Source organism: Stegastes partitus, unplaced genomic scaffold, assembly GCF_000690725.1.
Source record: "Stegastes partitus isolate 25-593 unplaced genomic scaffold, Stegastes_partitus-1.0.2 Scaffold777, whole genome shotgun sequence".
NCBI classification, from domain to species: Eukaryota; Metazoa; Chordata; class Actinopteri; family Pomacentridae; genus Stegastes; species Stegastes partitus.
This window is the reverse complement of record NW_007578508.1, coordinates 114,278-129,814: the sequence shown is the minus strand read 5'-3', so window position 1 is coordinate 129,814 and position 15,537 is coordinate 114,278. Positions and strand designations below refer to the sequence as shown.

The window sequence follows — 15,537 nt, the reverse complement described above, 5'->3', positions numbered from 1 at the left end:
TATAAATTTCAGTGATCAGAGTATTTCTGCAGCTCTAAACAAGACTACTGGATCCCTGGAGACATCAAATCTCTGTAATCTGCTTCCTCAATAAATGTCTATCCAGACCAATGCTGACCTCTGTCCCTTGTAAGAAAATCTCATAGAATTCAGAGGTGGCGGAGCTGAATTGTTTCTGGAAGTGAAGTCAACAAAGTTCCTTCTGAGGAAAGTTCACAAACCAGAAAAGATACTGAAATACATATTTAATACAACCAGTTTTCAACTTGACTAGGAGAGAACGGAATTGCCATTTTCTTCACCAGTGAATGGAGAAATCATCTCATTCTTGTTTTTCTGCATCTCACTCCTGTCCTTTTGCCCACTAAGTGTAGCGCTGTCACTTAGACTTATGGGAGTTTTTTTTCTTCTGGAAACTAATCCTCATGTTTAAGGTAATCAGAAAGGATTTAGTCATGTCATACTCACTGCAGGTATCTTTTTGTGCTGTGCGGTTTTATTCCCAGGACTGTCACAGTTTAACCAGAGCAGATTTTAATTCATATTTAATCTGTTTAGGGATTAGGAGAAAGTCAATAAACTTCCACTTTTTGTGGCAGTATTAAAACATCTATTTTTGTATTTTGGGGTTTGTTTTAATACAAATTAAAATGTGGTGGGCATCATTTGTTTGTATTACTTTATGCTGCAACTTGTCAGTCAGCGTGATGGCCTGCATATCAGCCTGTCTTCTACCTCATCAGTAGGCTCTCTGCTGCACATCTTGTTGTGCATATTTGTACACAGGACAGTGATCATTACACTACATTCTTGCAACTTGTTAAGTGCATTCAGCTGCTTTCACTTTGCTGTAGGTGAATGTGCTGCAGGGACAACAGAGTGTGAGGTGGAGAACCAGTGGAAAAAAACCTGCTGTACATCTGGTGGATGTCAGCCTGGGGTTGCTGCTGTGTGTGGGGGCATGCAGATGGAGGGAGAGACAGAGAAAAGGGAAGTAGACACCAAGTGATAGAGTGATCAAGCTGAGCCGGAAAGGATGAATGGTTTGAAAAAGGGATGGCTGGAAAGATACAGGGCAGAGGAACGGTGGAAGGGGGATGTGCGAGGCGGTGGGTGAGTCTTCAGAATGGCTCAGCTCGCTGTCTGCTGCAACCACCTGCTTCTCTAAGCATCCCAGTGCGGCTGAAGCAGGGAGAGAGTGAGTTTTGGAGGCAGTCTGGGTCCTGACAGATAGTTTAACATAAAATAAATTAGAGAGATTTTTATTGTCTTTTATAGTTAATAAGATTTCTAATGTTTTCACAACAGAAAAGCTGAGTACAATAATATTGGAAATGTCTTTAATATAGTAATATACATCTTAAGACAAAGCTAAGCAGTGTGTTAGCAGGGCAGCAGCACCTTTAGTCTGTTTACACAGGACGCTTTGAGGTTAGCAGTGCTTCAGCAGTACTCAGTCACTGTAGTCATAGTTGTGTTTAAGTGCATATGGCTTAAGTATCACATCAGCCTTCATGCCACCTGTGTGTATTAGGCAACTGGATTGCTTAAAGACCTCTTCTGATAAAAATCTTTTTTATTTTTTATTTTTTTATAACCTTTTTAACATGCCCACATGGTGTTTTTGTATATCCTGGAGGACATATCATCAGCAAAATAAGCGGTCAACACTATGCTCGAGCACTTCTACCTTGAAGCCGCAGTGTACTGATGCCAGTCTCAAAAACACATTCCATGCATAACAAATCAAAGAAACAAATTTTGTCAAGGATATTTATTTATTTATTCATTCATTCATTCATTCATTCATTCATTCATTCATTCATTCATTCAGTCATTCATTCATTCATTCATTCGTTTGGGGGGGTTCTATATCAATATTGTTCTCCAAAGTCAATTTCTAATCTAGTCTTCATAGATCTGCACATTGTAGAGGAAGCACAATGTAGAGCTACAGCGAAGCCATTTTGAGGCAGTAAGGGCTTATTTTCAAGGAAAACAAAAACTTATAAATATGTGACTTTGATACACAGAGATGTCTTTTTAAAGAGAGGAGTTTTAAGTATAGACATTATTAACGGTGCAAAAAAATCTCACTTATTATACTTAGATAAAGAAACTACTGCCGTCAAAATGCACTTGAAGCACCAAAACTAATACTCATTATTTAAAGTAGCTCTTTATCTATATTGTTATTTGGTTATGATTCCTATTGCTTTTTGATAACTTTGATTCGCAAAGATTGATTTTCAGGGGATTAATCAAGAACCAGAGCGTGACTGAAATAAAAGGGTATCTTTGCAATGTGAGACAGACAGCTGAAAAACACAGCCAGCATCCAAGGCGCTGTTTCAAAAATACCTTCATTATCATGTGTATTCATCGTTAACCCTCTGGGTGTTTAGTATTCCACAGTATGTATAGGTTTTGACGAAAGTTGACGTATAGCTATTTCAGGCATCTCTAGCCACCTAATTTTGTGGCCCATAGCTATTAAAGCTGCCTTAAAACTCTGTCATATTAACGAGTATAAATGATCACATTAATCTTAATTAAGACACACAGAGTTGAGTTACTTTGGGGAATAAGAATTAAACACTTAAAAATGTAAATTACATGGAAAGGGAAAAATGAAAAAGTACAAAAGGAACAGCTGATTATACAGAGCCCTCATAAAGGATTTAGAAGAAACATGTGGGGCACAAAGTTCCTGTGTGATCAAATTCAGGCTTATCTTTTTTGGTCTGTTGGTTACTTGGGAATTGCAAACCCAAGTGGAGCACATTGTGATGACCGGGATGAACTAGATCTTATCAGCAGGCAGTCACAGGAGAAGATCTCACATGGCAACACGAAGGAGTGAAACGAAATGTGAACACTAGTATTAGTATTTCTAATAAAAAATACCATTAAATGGAGGTAATCTTTAAGTGGGACACCTTATGTTTTATCATTTTGAGCAAGCTCTTCATATGGAGGGTGTTCCCTCTCTCACCCACCTGTGCAGTCATACAGTGAGGCTTTTTTTTATTAGTGAGGTTCCAGGAGAATGAGGGCTGTTTTAGGGCCGTGTCATGACTCCAATCTTCGTCCAGTGTCATTGCTGTAAACAATCCCATGGTAGTGTATTGGCTGACCTCACTACATTAGCACTGCCAGCAGAAAAAAAAAAAAATATCTGGAATTGTTTCCTGGCCAGTGTCAAGGCCTCATTTACCCTGCTCATTGGATAGTCCAGCCAACCAACCTGGCGGCAACATATTGCATATGGCTCGTAATCTCTTTTGTTACTATCATCCTCCGCCAACCAGCGTCTCTGACAGCAACACATTTGTAACAGCTTTGTGTTCATGCTCCTCTGTTTTCCAGTTACTTAGTCTCTGTCCTCACACATTTCAGGGATTTCAGGTCTCTTCAATGCACTTCTTTTTTTTCACAGCTTATTATATGACTGTACTTCTGTCAATATTACATACATGGTGTGAAGAGCCAAGAGCATAAGAAAAGGCATGACAAAGGAGTGGGGGCAAGTTTGTGATTGTTTAAGCCTACGGAACCTAGCGTAAACTATGTCTTCAACATTTTGGTCTTTAAGCTGCTAGTTGTTAGGTGTGTTGCCACAAAACAAAAGTAGTACAGTATAATGCTATCTTTTCTTTGCACCACAGAAGGAAAGCACTGAGCTGACTTTGTAGGTGTACTTGTTCTGTTCTGGTTACTTGTCACCACAGTGACATCTAATTAGCAGGAAAACAGCTTTCAAGAGACAGCCAGGAGCTTCAGCTTTATACAATAGGCAGCTAATGTGAGCAGGTGCTTCAGTAGCCCTCACAGCTTCTGTGATCATCAAAGCCAAATGACCACAGGAAATATCCTTATCATTGTCTGCACTGTAAGTACTCATCCTATAAGATCTGTCTCTGGTGCAGGATCACGGTAACCCCCAGGGGCCACATCACATCACGTCACATCAATTTAGAAAGAGCACCACGAGGCAGGAAGCTTTCAGCAGCACGATAAGAACTTGTTTGAGGAAAGAGGTAGTAATTTGAAAGTCATTATAGATGCCATTTTGAGGAAAAAAACATGCACAAAGACAGCAATTCTGGCATAAGGATCCATTGCTAGGCAACAGACATGGTAATGCTCTATGCAGCATCCAATTAAACTACCTCTGTGTTGAAGTGGCTTGTTGATTGTCTGACTAATAATGTGGTGGTGGTGGTGGGGGGGAACAGATTTGCCATCTAACAAGGGTGGCCAAGAAGAACAATTTATTATACAGGGATTAAGTTTACAGTTGGTGAGGCATTTTTAATAGCCATTTTAAAATCAGGGCACTATCACACACAGAGTGCCGAAAGGTATTGCAAGAATTTTAAACAATGTCAGCAATTAACACAGTATTTTTTTGCTCCCATACTCTAGAGCTTTTGTCAAGGTAAACATAGTGTTTGCATTATATTTTTCTGTTCCTTTTACTCAATAATCTGAGAGACGCTCTGGTATATAAGCCTAGTTAATAGAGAAATTGAATGATATGCTCAAAATGACTAATGCAGCAAACAAGCTCATGAATAAAGCTCCCTCTAACAGACAGCCTGATCGCTGCCCCAAAACATTTTTCAGTTCTCTAAAGATCTCCTCCAGACACATTCCCAGAAGATGCACAAAAATGGTCGGCTCTGAAGAATATGTTTGATATGACATAAGGGTGTCGCTGACACTGATATTTTACTAGTTAATGCGAAAATTTAAAAATTTGACAATTTTTATTTATTTATCTTTTCTTTTCTGTAGCGCTGCAGGTAACATAGATGCCGTAGATACTGTCAATGTCATGTGAAATAGCATTGGCAAGTGCAGGTGTAGGAACAGGTCCATTGCAACTTGTGGGGGAAAAAAACAGTCGTGTAAGGACATACTGTGCTTTTAAGCTGAATAATTAAGGGCAAGTACAACCAAAGAAAGTATGCTAACGATATCACAAAACATTTGAGGAAACACCTCAAACTTATCTAAGCATTTCAACAACAGAGACCCAGGTCTGTACACAGAATTCAAGATGAGTGAGTTTCAGTTGTTGTCAAAATGTTCATATCCTGAAATGTGACTGTTAATGTTTGCGACAGCTGGCAGCTGCATTTCTCCCTACATAATGTGCGCAAAGGCTAATGGTGTTTTGTTTGGGCTAACCTAGTGACAGCTCAAAACATGAGCTGGTTGCTGTTCATAATGTCAGTGAGCTACCGTTATTACAATTCAGTGTGCCAAAACATAACGCACTAAACAAATGCAACACACGTGTGTGCAGCAGATTTTTGAATTAAGAGTTTATGTTCAAATGCATTCAGTGGATGAACTTTTTCAATGGTAAGCATTTGGTATCAAGAAATGTAGAAATTGTGAATGGTAAAGACTATGAATTCTGCCATTGTGGCATCCCTAAAATTGAATAAAGTGTTTGCCATTAAAAGTCAATTTACCTTTTTAGATAGAATTTGTAAAATGGCATCTATACCACCTCCAGAGTCTATGACATGCAAATATGTGTTAGTTCAACAGTTTTATTCCAAGCTGTGATGTCAGAATGACTGAAAGTGCGTCCTCAGTGCACTGTATGTTTGATAGAGGCGTCAGGTTTCCATGTCAAACTTGTATAAATTCCCATTGGAACAGGATTGGCTCCCAGACATGTTGTGATTTTACTGCTTGCAGATATTACCCGTAACCTCAGGTTTTAGTTGAGCTTAGAGAACTTTTTCAGCAAATTAAAACAGAAAAGCCTAACTCTGCATACCATTCTATACAGTGCAGGTCAACCAGTCACTAGATAACTGTGGCTCAAAGCATTTCTGAGTTCCTGGAGAATTTACAAACTTGTGCAGCTGCCTTATACATGAAGTACAGATTTTTTATTGATATTGTCTATATAATGTGACTGATCCAAAGTACAAGATTACATATAAGAGTACATGTGATGTCCGTTTGTATCAACTTCACTATTGACAATGGGGTGTGCGTTTTTGAAGAGGGAACTTTTCAGTGGTAGAAGAAAGTGGCATACTGTGAATAGATGGCCAAAACTGAACCGAAACTATTCAAGCTTTTTTCAGAATATTGAAAGAATTGAAAGAACTATTATTTCAGTGTACACAGTCCTTCTCTCCCACAACACAAAGAAGTTTTTTCCAGTGCTTAAATCTTGCCATAGCTTAATGAATGAGTAGTTGCGGTAGAGCATTTCCTCTCCAATAGCCCTACGCTCTGTCCTAAAACAAACTCATTTGTCTAAACGAAAACCAAATGACTATCTACAAAGGGCAATTCTAAATACTAATGTGGACAATATATAAAATTGTTTTTATATTAAACAGTATGTTCAACAAGTATTTATCATCTAAAAAAAATGTAACCTGGTTTTGCCTTTTCGATTTTTGTCAACCCAGCCGACCAATCATGTCCGAGTTCATACATCATACAAACATACAAACAAACAAGAGACATTTTTACCATGCTAGAGGGCTCTGTTGATTGCATTTTTTGTTGTTGTTGTTTAAGTTGAAAAATTATGATTACTTTGGAATAAATTACTATGAAATATTGTAGAAACATTGTCAGTCCCCAGACAATGTCTCTTATTGGTCTTTTTTTTTTTTTTTAGCAGGTTAGCAGGTTGACGTTTGTTTTCGTTATGGAAAATGTATGAACAGTTGATGGATTGCCATGACATTTGGTGCAAATATCCATGGTACCCAGAAGATAAATCTTAATGACCTTGGTGATCCCTTGACATTTCCTTTACCACCAATAGGCAAACATTTCCACATATACTGTAAAATAGCACAGCATTTAGATAGATTGGCTCAAAATGCGGTGTGGATATTCATTGTTGCTAGAGTATAAGATGTTACTTCTTTCTGTACAAATATTAGGTCAAGATTCTAATATTTTGAGTTTGAAATGATACATTACCCTTAAAGCTAAAACCTGCAAGCACATTTCTATCAGCCTCACCTATACCCTGCAGTAGTGCTCGTTAACAAATTCTACAATGCCAACCACTAAATTTAGATATTAAATTTAGTTGTTCACATTATCCTTGTTAAACCATTCTGGGAAACAGGAACACTATTGTGTATATGAAATAATATTAATACCATTACTTGTAAAACACTTTTAAAACAGGGATTTACAAAGTGTTTTGATGGACAAAGCAAAAGCAGGATATCCAGAAGACACCAGTTAGAACAAGAAGCCAGACAGTCAGGAGCCAGAAGAGGTAAAAATGCAGTATGTCGATATTAGTAAATACAAATGAAAGAGTAATAGAAAACTTCATAAATAAAATAAAATCAGGACAAAAAAGCAAGACTGTAAAAATGGGTTTTTTAAAAGCTGAGAGGCTCTAATGGCAAAAGCACGGTCACCTGTACACTTAAGCCTTGACATTGGAACCACAAGAAGGCCAACACCTGAGGATCTAAGCACCGTAGCTGGCTCACGAGCTGGAATGTGCCTATGGAGAGATGCAAGAAGTGAGGTGATGTGATGTCATCTGCTAAAACTACTGAGAAGCTGAGATGCTGCTTTCTAATCTAATTGGAGGCAGAAAAGTGGCTTTTGGTTCATGCCAGAAAGGGGGAATTTACAGTGAGTGGTCAAGCCTGAATAAAACAACTATCTGAATACCTTTTTGCAGGTCAGTTTAAACAGGGAAAAAATAGTCATGTTTCAGGCAAGCGACTTGGCACTGTAGCCTCACAGCAAGAAGATTCTGGGTTCAAATCTGCTGGTCAGATAAGGCCTTTCTCCCTGTGCCTGTGTGGGCAACCCTGTTCAGAACAGAGTAGGCATACATTAATAATGAATGGTCCTGAAGGCACCAACATGATGTGCTCAACAAGTGTATCAACCTTATGTGTAGTGGTTTAGGTTTATATCTTATTAGTGTTGTTTCTTTAACAATAATAATAACGTGTAATGTGCAGGCAGTATATTCTTTGCTAATACAGACTATTTTGCTTTTGATGTTGGTACATTCCACTGATACACACACGCACACGCACAGTTTCTATTTAAACACACATACATTAGGCAAAAAGACTGAACAAAATAGAATGGAAAGTGTGTGTGTGTGTCTGTGCGTGCGAGTGCGTGCGTGCTTGGCCATAATCCTTCCCATAGCTACTGCACCTACGTTATTCCCTGTAATGGTTTTAGGAGATTATTTCTTCCGGGAATAGCATTGCTCCATTCTGCACTTGTGTGTTTTGCCATGTTTGTGAATGAGGCGTTTTGATGGATCGGGGTGGAAGTCACACAGTGTGGAGTACAGCTACATATTGGCTTAGAGACGGATTTATTCTGCAGAGCTTTATACTTTGTTCCTGGCCCGGAATCTGCACGTTGTCTTGAGCGTGTGTGTGTGTGTGTGTGTGTGTGTGTGTGTCGTGTGCGATGGTTATATGAAGCAGGGAGGAGGGTACGCACCTTGTATATATCAGAACAGGTTGTGAGATACAGTTTATTGATGACCCTACATGTTTATGTAAGAGTCATGCATGTAAGCACTGCTGCACATTTATTCATATGGTTGTGACTGTGGTATTGAGTGCGTATATTTATATGAATTAGTGCAGTTGCAATGACATTAGTAGACAGCATTCATTCTTCGTTTAAAGTCTGGTGACAAAGTTACCAAGCCAGCCATGTTGTCGCTTCCTGGAAAAACTCCTTAAAAGAGGAAAGCATCTTTGAAGCCTCCTCACCCTGTTTTGACATTTTATCGAATTGGGAAGAATTGACCGCCGTATTTCACTGCATTAACAAATGAAGTGTATGTGATATAGTGGCAGAGCAAATGTATTTTTTTCAAGTCTTTCTTCTGCTTTATCTTTCGACACTATAGTAAATCGTATTTGTGGGCTTTGGGCAAGTTTGGAAAAGCTCGTTTCACAGTCTGCTGGTTCCTTGCTTGCAGAGGGACAGGGCCACATATCAATGGAAGTGGCCAGAGAAGATTTGCCTCCAAGTCCACACAGTCCACGCTGTCCCACACCTCTTAAAGGACGTGCTGACATTGTGCATTTCACTTTCCATTTTGTGGAACCTACTGAAAAGCTTGTCCAGTCATGTGAACAAACAGTACACTAATACATCTATACTAAATTTCACAAATAGAGATAAGAAATGTGTTCATGTAATACTGCCTTTACTGCTATATTGAACTTCCACCCGTCTTGGGCAGGGGCGCAAGGGACCTTTCAGAATGACAATCATATTAGATTTCACCCTTTAAAGCATATTGTCTTATTTCAGAATTGTCTTAGTGGTTTTACTGATTTTTTTTTAGGCTTTAGCGTAGACTGGTGTCCAGTAAATGTTCTTGACTTCTTATTCTTTGAAAGCGTACATTTTTTTGAGCCTGAAGTCATCAGGCAGATACGTAAGCCATCCCTGAATCATTGTGAAAAGCTAAACGTGAGCAGACGCTGTTGGAGATCTGCAGCTATAGGATGATTTCAGCCTTTCAGAATCAGTACATGTCAGATGTCTTCAATGTAGGCTCTTTTTCCAAGACTGCAGGGGGTCGACAGGATGTCTTGCTATAATACTTGGTCATGGTGCAAGCTTGATATTCTTCTGGGTGTGTGCTGTTGCTCACTACATGCACCAACTACATGTCCTGTGAATTGCTGTTTCCACTCATGCACAGTGCTTTACAAATGTTTTGGACCTCCACCCAATGTAAGGTTTATGCCACAGCTGCCCTAAATGAACAGCATTGGTAATTACCCAAATCATGTTTTATGTTTCTGTAATGGTTAATGCACCAGTATGAAGATGCTCTTTAACCCAAAATGATATTTTTAATGCTAAAATGAATTGTCAAATTTGCTGTTTTACCAACAAAACAAAACAAAACAAAACAAAAAGTAAAACACATTATTATTTCTTGGTAATATGATAATTTATAGTTATTTACTTACATTCCTAAACAGGAAAAACTGTTTTAGTGTTTGAATGTTAAACATTTAAACCCATTTGAACAAATTTGGGATATAGTACATTCAAATATTGATTGCACAAAAGTTTCATTTAAAGCAAGTCTGTGGGAACAGCTAGAAACTATGTTGAACTCAATGCCACAAGAGACAATGCACAAAAGTTCATAAAAAACAATGGCAGCAAGAATACAAGCTGTTATCAAGGCCAAAGGAGGCCATACAAGATATGAAGGTTTATTATTATTATTATTATTATGTGTGAAAAAGGACTATTTAGTTGTTTCAGTTTGTTATTTGCCAAATAAATAACAATAACATTTGTTTAAACAAGTTTTTGAAAGATTTTACAATATTTATATTTTCTTGTTTTTGACAGGTGGTCTAATACATTTGTTAGGCACTGTACACATAGAGTGGTAACAAAGCTTAGGCACCCTTAAACGAAATTTTGAACTTCTTTTCATTTATTTTATTTCTTTTTGTTTTGTTTTGTTTTTCGTTTTGTCTGAAGTGGAAAGAAGTAAAATTTGTACAAAAACAAAACAACAAATAAAATCAGAAATGAAAACTGCTTTCGCAAAGACACATTTAGATTTAGCCTTTCCTTGCGATTAATGCGTTTTTACTATGGTTTAAAAAAGAACCAAATATGAATTTTGGCAAATTTCCCAAACTTTTACATGTAACTGTACATTGTTATTGATCTTTAGTGTTTTATATATCTACTGTATCACTATAGAATAGTTCTGAAAAGTGCTATAGAAATACTTTATGATTAGAATTTTATTTTATTTTTTTTACATTATCAACAGACACTGTTGCAAGACAAGAGCTACTTCCAAGAGTATATTCCTCTTGCTGGTGTTGTTGATGGCTGCATTTTAGCAAGTTGTGCACACTTCTGAAAACCTATTTAGAGCCAGCTGGAGGACAGCGTTTTCTCACTGTCTGACAAGTATCTGTAGGAGAAATTACCAACTGATTCTTCCTGCTGGAGCCTGTAAAAACTCATCTACATTTGGGAAAGGGACTGTGTGTTTGTAGGACATGTGGAAATCCGAGCTGGTGTCAATGAGGATCTGTTATATTGACCAAATGTTTCAAAACAACAGCTCTTGTGATGACTGGAAATGTTTTTTGCACAAACTCTGTATCACTTTCCTTTTCCTAGCATTGAAACAGTCAAAGTTGTCAATAGATTGGGCTTGAACGTTTGCATATTTTCAGACTAACCCCTCTTCGGAGTAAATAAGGTAACCCCCTCAGTGTCACTTGGAGGCAAAGTATTTGTTTCACTGGTGACGGCTGTGACATTTCTGCATGAATGCCAGAAGCCCTCCCTCCACTCAACTGAGGCATGGATCATTCCAAGGGTTAAAGACAGAGGGAACAAATCGATGGCAGAGAGGGTTTGACTGATAGGCTGCAGGATGGCTTATAGCAGGACTATGAACACACAAAACATAATAGTAAAGAAGTGCAGGCACACACACTTTTTGCTTCCATCTTCATCTAGCTTCATTACTGTCAGCCTCTTTTAAAATCTCACACAGACAGACAACCATTCACACACACGCAAAGTGGACGTTTGTCCTCCAGCCTCCAAAAACAGAGCAATGTGATCAGTTGGCATGGTGGCCTTTCTTGAGCCCATCTTCACAGCAACCCTGAGGGGATAGACCACACAAGTGTGTGTCTGTGCTCATGCATTTATATGTGTGTCCTCTTGACAGCCTATGGGGTATAAGAGTCACAGCTTGTTTGCTGAGTAACAGGCTAACAAATGACCTGCTCAGGGGCAGTATAGACATCAAGAAAAAAGGAAAAGATTGACTTTGTCTCTCTCTTCTGTCACTTTTGTGTACTCTGAAGTCTCTCTACTTCTTCTTTTCCTGCCTTTCTGTAGGTCCTTGTGCCCCTCTTTGCTGCCCTATCCCCATTCTGTTATACTACATTGTTACATTTTTGCAGAACTTTTACTTGTTGTTGCCCCACCTCTGCAAATATCACCCCAATGGCTTGGAGCATGGTGGTGATGACTGAGGTGACAGTACACATGCACAAATGTGGGCAGCACATCAGACACTAAAGCAGCAGTAGCAACGCTGGCTGTCAGATCTACTCTGCACTGCAGCTTGGATAAACCTGTGTTAGTGCAGCTACAAGGCCTTTTACAGGTACATGGAAAGAGGTTTGTTGCTGTTACTGTGGTTGTTGGCCTCAGACTGCCCTTGTAGACTATAGAAAGGCATTGCCTAGATATTGGACTATGAAAGAGGAATTCAATGTGGGAGTGGGGGGTTAAAAAGGAAAGGATATTGGAATCAGTCTCCCTCAGCTGTTTTCTAATCCTCGATTTAAGTAGTGAATGCCATGTTGTGGTTTTCTCAAAATTATTAGGCACGCTCCTTTCAGACATGCACTGCTTTCTGCTGATCTGACTGCTCCTGAATGTGTTGGCTTCATGTTTGAATGAGCACCCTGGCTTCATCTTTCCCCGAAAGTCACAATTGCAATCTTAAAAGGTTGGACCTAGTAACATTTCCTGATCACTTTCAATACGGTAGAAGGCTAAACTGCACGCCACCACATTAAGGGGTAGGCACGGATAAGCAACATATTTTTATAGTAAGCGATTTGGGAAAGGCTTTTTCTACAGTTCAGCACCAATATTGGTCCATAAATACTGCAGAGCATGCAAAAGACACAGTTTTAGTCACCGTTCTAATTTACTTTGCCTTAGAATTTTACATCTGTTACTGAAACTGTATGTCCACAAAAATAAACCCCTTACCAAGCTGATGAGACGAGTCTACGAGTCAGATTAATGAGACGCACTATGTGATATGGGCTTTGACAAAATGCCAACAGGAGCTGAAGTTGAGTTTGTTGGTTCAAGTTGTTTGAAGGAGTTTTTCATCTGAGTTTATTAAATACCTGCTGCTTCAGACAACAGCATTATCAATATGAGTGTTTCCAAAGAGAAAGAGGTGCGTACATTTATGCACGTGGAACAACAGAAGTAACTTCAATAATTACTTTTAAAATGTTTAAAAAGTTATGTGTCTCATGTCTGGAAAAAGCGACACGGATTAGTTAGTTTGTAGACCTTGCTATAGAATTTTCAAAATTTGTAGGAATCAGGGGTGGCATTTCAGCTCACTGTTGTGTTCTAGTAAAATTACACAGAGCGGCACAGAACGAAACAGAAACCCAACTTTATGACCAGAATTCTGCTTTTGTCTTTCTGGATAAGAGACTGCATCCTAAATATAAAAGGAAGGAATACTGACAAAATCAATTATAAATAGACTCGTGCAGTCATCTCATTTCAATGTATAGGTCTTGCACCATCCAGCAAAGCGAAATTGAAAAATTGTGGCTCTCTCCCCTGGCCATCACGTTCTCTTTAATCTGTGCAACTATCCAGATGCCTTTACTCTTATGCAACAATCTATAGCTGTACAGCTTATATGGTCACTAGTGATTTCAGCAACACCAAAAGGCCTGGGAAATCACAGGAGATAACTGAAGTAGATGATCGCGGAATTCCTTCCTTGCAAAAAAACAGCCCCTTCACAACATCCAGTTAAGCCAGGAGCACTCTCCGATAGGTAGGCATACTATTGGCAAAGTCTACAATCAAGGGATGCATCATTAATTTAAGTACAGAAGCTCTTCCTCAAGATGCAAACCGGTCAAGGACATAGAAGCCATATTAGACTTCATCTAAGCATCTAAAATTCTTTACGAAACCAAGATGAACCTGTACCAGAATGAAGAGAAGAGTATGGAGAAGGAAAGAAAGGTCTGGTTATCCAAAGCATCATCACATTCTCATTAAACATGTTGCAGGCAGTGCTATGGCATTGGGAAGTGTGGCTACCAGTATAGCTGTGTCATAGGTGTTTATTGATAATGTAACTGCTGGTAGCAGGATGAATTCTGAGCTCTTTACAATCCACTCAGATTCAGTGAGATGCTGGAAGACTGACAGGATAACACTTCACAGTGCAGATGGGTAATGACCTAAAACATACTGTGAAGGCAACCTAAGAGCTTCTTGCAGCAAATGAATTAGATGTTCATTAATGGGTAAATCAGTCACCCAGCCTCAACCCATCTGAGCTGCTTTTCATTTACTGATGAGAAACCTAAGGGGAGAAAAGACCAAGAAACAAGCAACAACTAAAGACAGCTGCAGTAAAGGCCTGCATCTCAAGGGAGGTAGCTCAGAATTTTGTGATGCCAGTGGGTTCCAGACCTAAAGCAGTTATTGAATGCAACGGATCTGCATTCAAGTATTAAAACTAATCCATATATTCCTAATTAGGTTACTTTGTCCAATTACCTTTGAGCCTGTGAAAATAAAGAATGGCTGTAATTTGTAAATGGTTAATGCAATATTGTTGTCGAACCTCTTAAGTTAAAGCCCCCACTTCATTACAAATCAAAACAAACCTGAATCAAATCAAGATTTGGCACTCTTTGCGTTTAAAACATCATGAAGTACCGTTGGTTCACTTTTTCACACTTTTTCAAGGTACTTGGAAGGCAGGTTGTTTCATACATCTTGGAGAGATTCTGTCTCTTCATGTATTCCCAGACTGACTATTGTGATTAGAATTCTGTGGGGGCCTCAAGATAGTTCTTCATGACTCTGGCTGTATGTTGGGGGCCATTGACATGCTTTGCATAATGAACTGGGGACCAATAAGATGACTCCTTGAGAAGTCTTGCATGATGGATCAAAACATGAGGTTCCTAAAACTTTTGCAGAATACAGGTAATTGTTTTGTGTATGAAAAGAGTGGATAAGCAGTGTATGTTGTGTATGCTTGTGACTGGATGTGACAGTACACACTGTAAAGGCCTTGGATACAGTGACTGGACTTGCGAGTCAGTACAGAGACCTAACAATGCCCTTACAGCTCCATAAAAATGCACCATGCTTTTAACAAGCTGCTAATTGGGAGCTTGCATGCTCAGACTGCTCATTTTAGTGAACGTTGATGAAGCTTGTGGTTGCCGCAAAGCTAAAACAAAAGACACATGGAAAGGATCGTGTGGGTGGGTTACTCTATACATGTGTTGGTGTGTGTACTCGTGCTTGTACTGTAGTGGCAGGCATTGGAGTAACAGGGAACTGGTGTCAACAAACTAATGCACTACAACTCTATCAAAAACTTTAGCCCACTTCCCTTTCCTCCCTCCCTTGCTGTCCTTCTCTTTTAACCAATTTTATTGTTCAACATTAACACATAGCACAACATTGTGGATGCCTTTTTACTTAGCTAATTGAACTAACTTTAGTAATATTATACCTTCAACATATTCAGAGTTAGCAGAAAGTAACTATGTCCAGGGAGGGTTTTCATTCAGCTCTGAATAGGCTGAATTCATAGTTGCTTTGACAATTTAAAGGTATGGTGTTCTGTTGAATTCAGATCTGTCCATTGAAGTCCACTGAGATCAGAGTCATGTTCGTGAAACTAGTTTGGGAAGACTTTTGCTCTATGACATTTTT

The 15,537-nt window shown here is 38.9% G+C and overlaps 1 protein-coding gene across 1 annotated transcript in view; it reads left to right on the top strand.

Moving 5' to 3' along the window:
- Positions 1-15,537, top strand: part of itfg1 (integrin alpha FG-GAP repeat containing 1) — a gene marked incomplete at its 3' end in the record, with an annotated part of 122,085 nt that overhangs the window by 9,165 nt on the left and 97,383 nt on the right. The window lies entirely within an intron of this gene.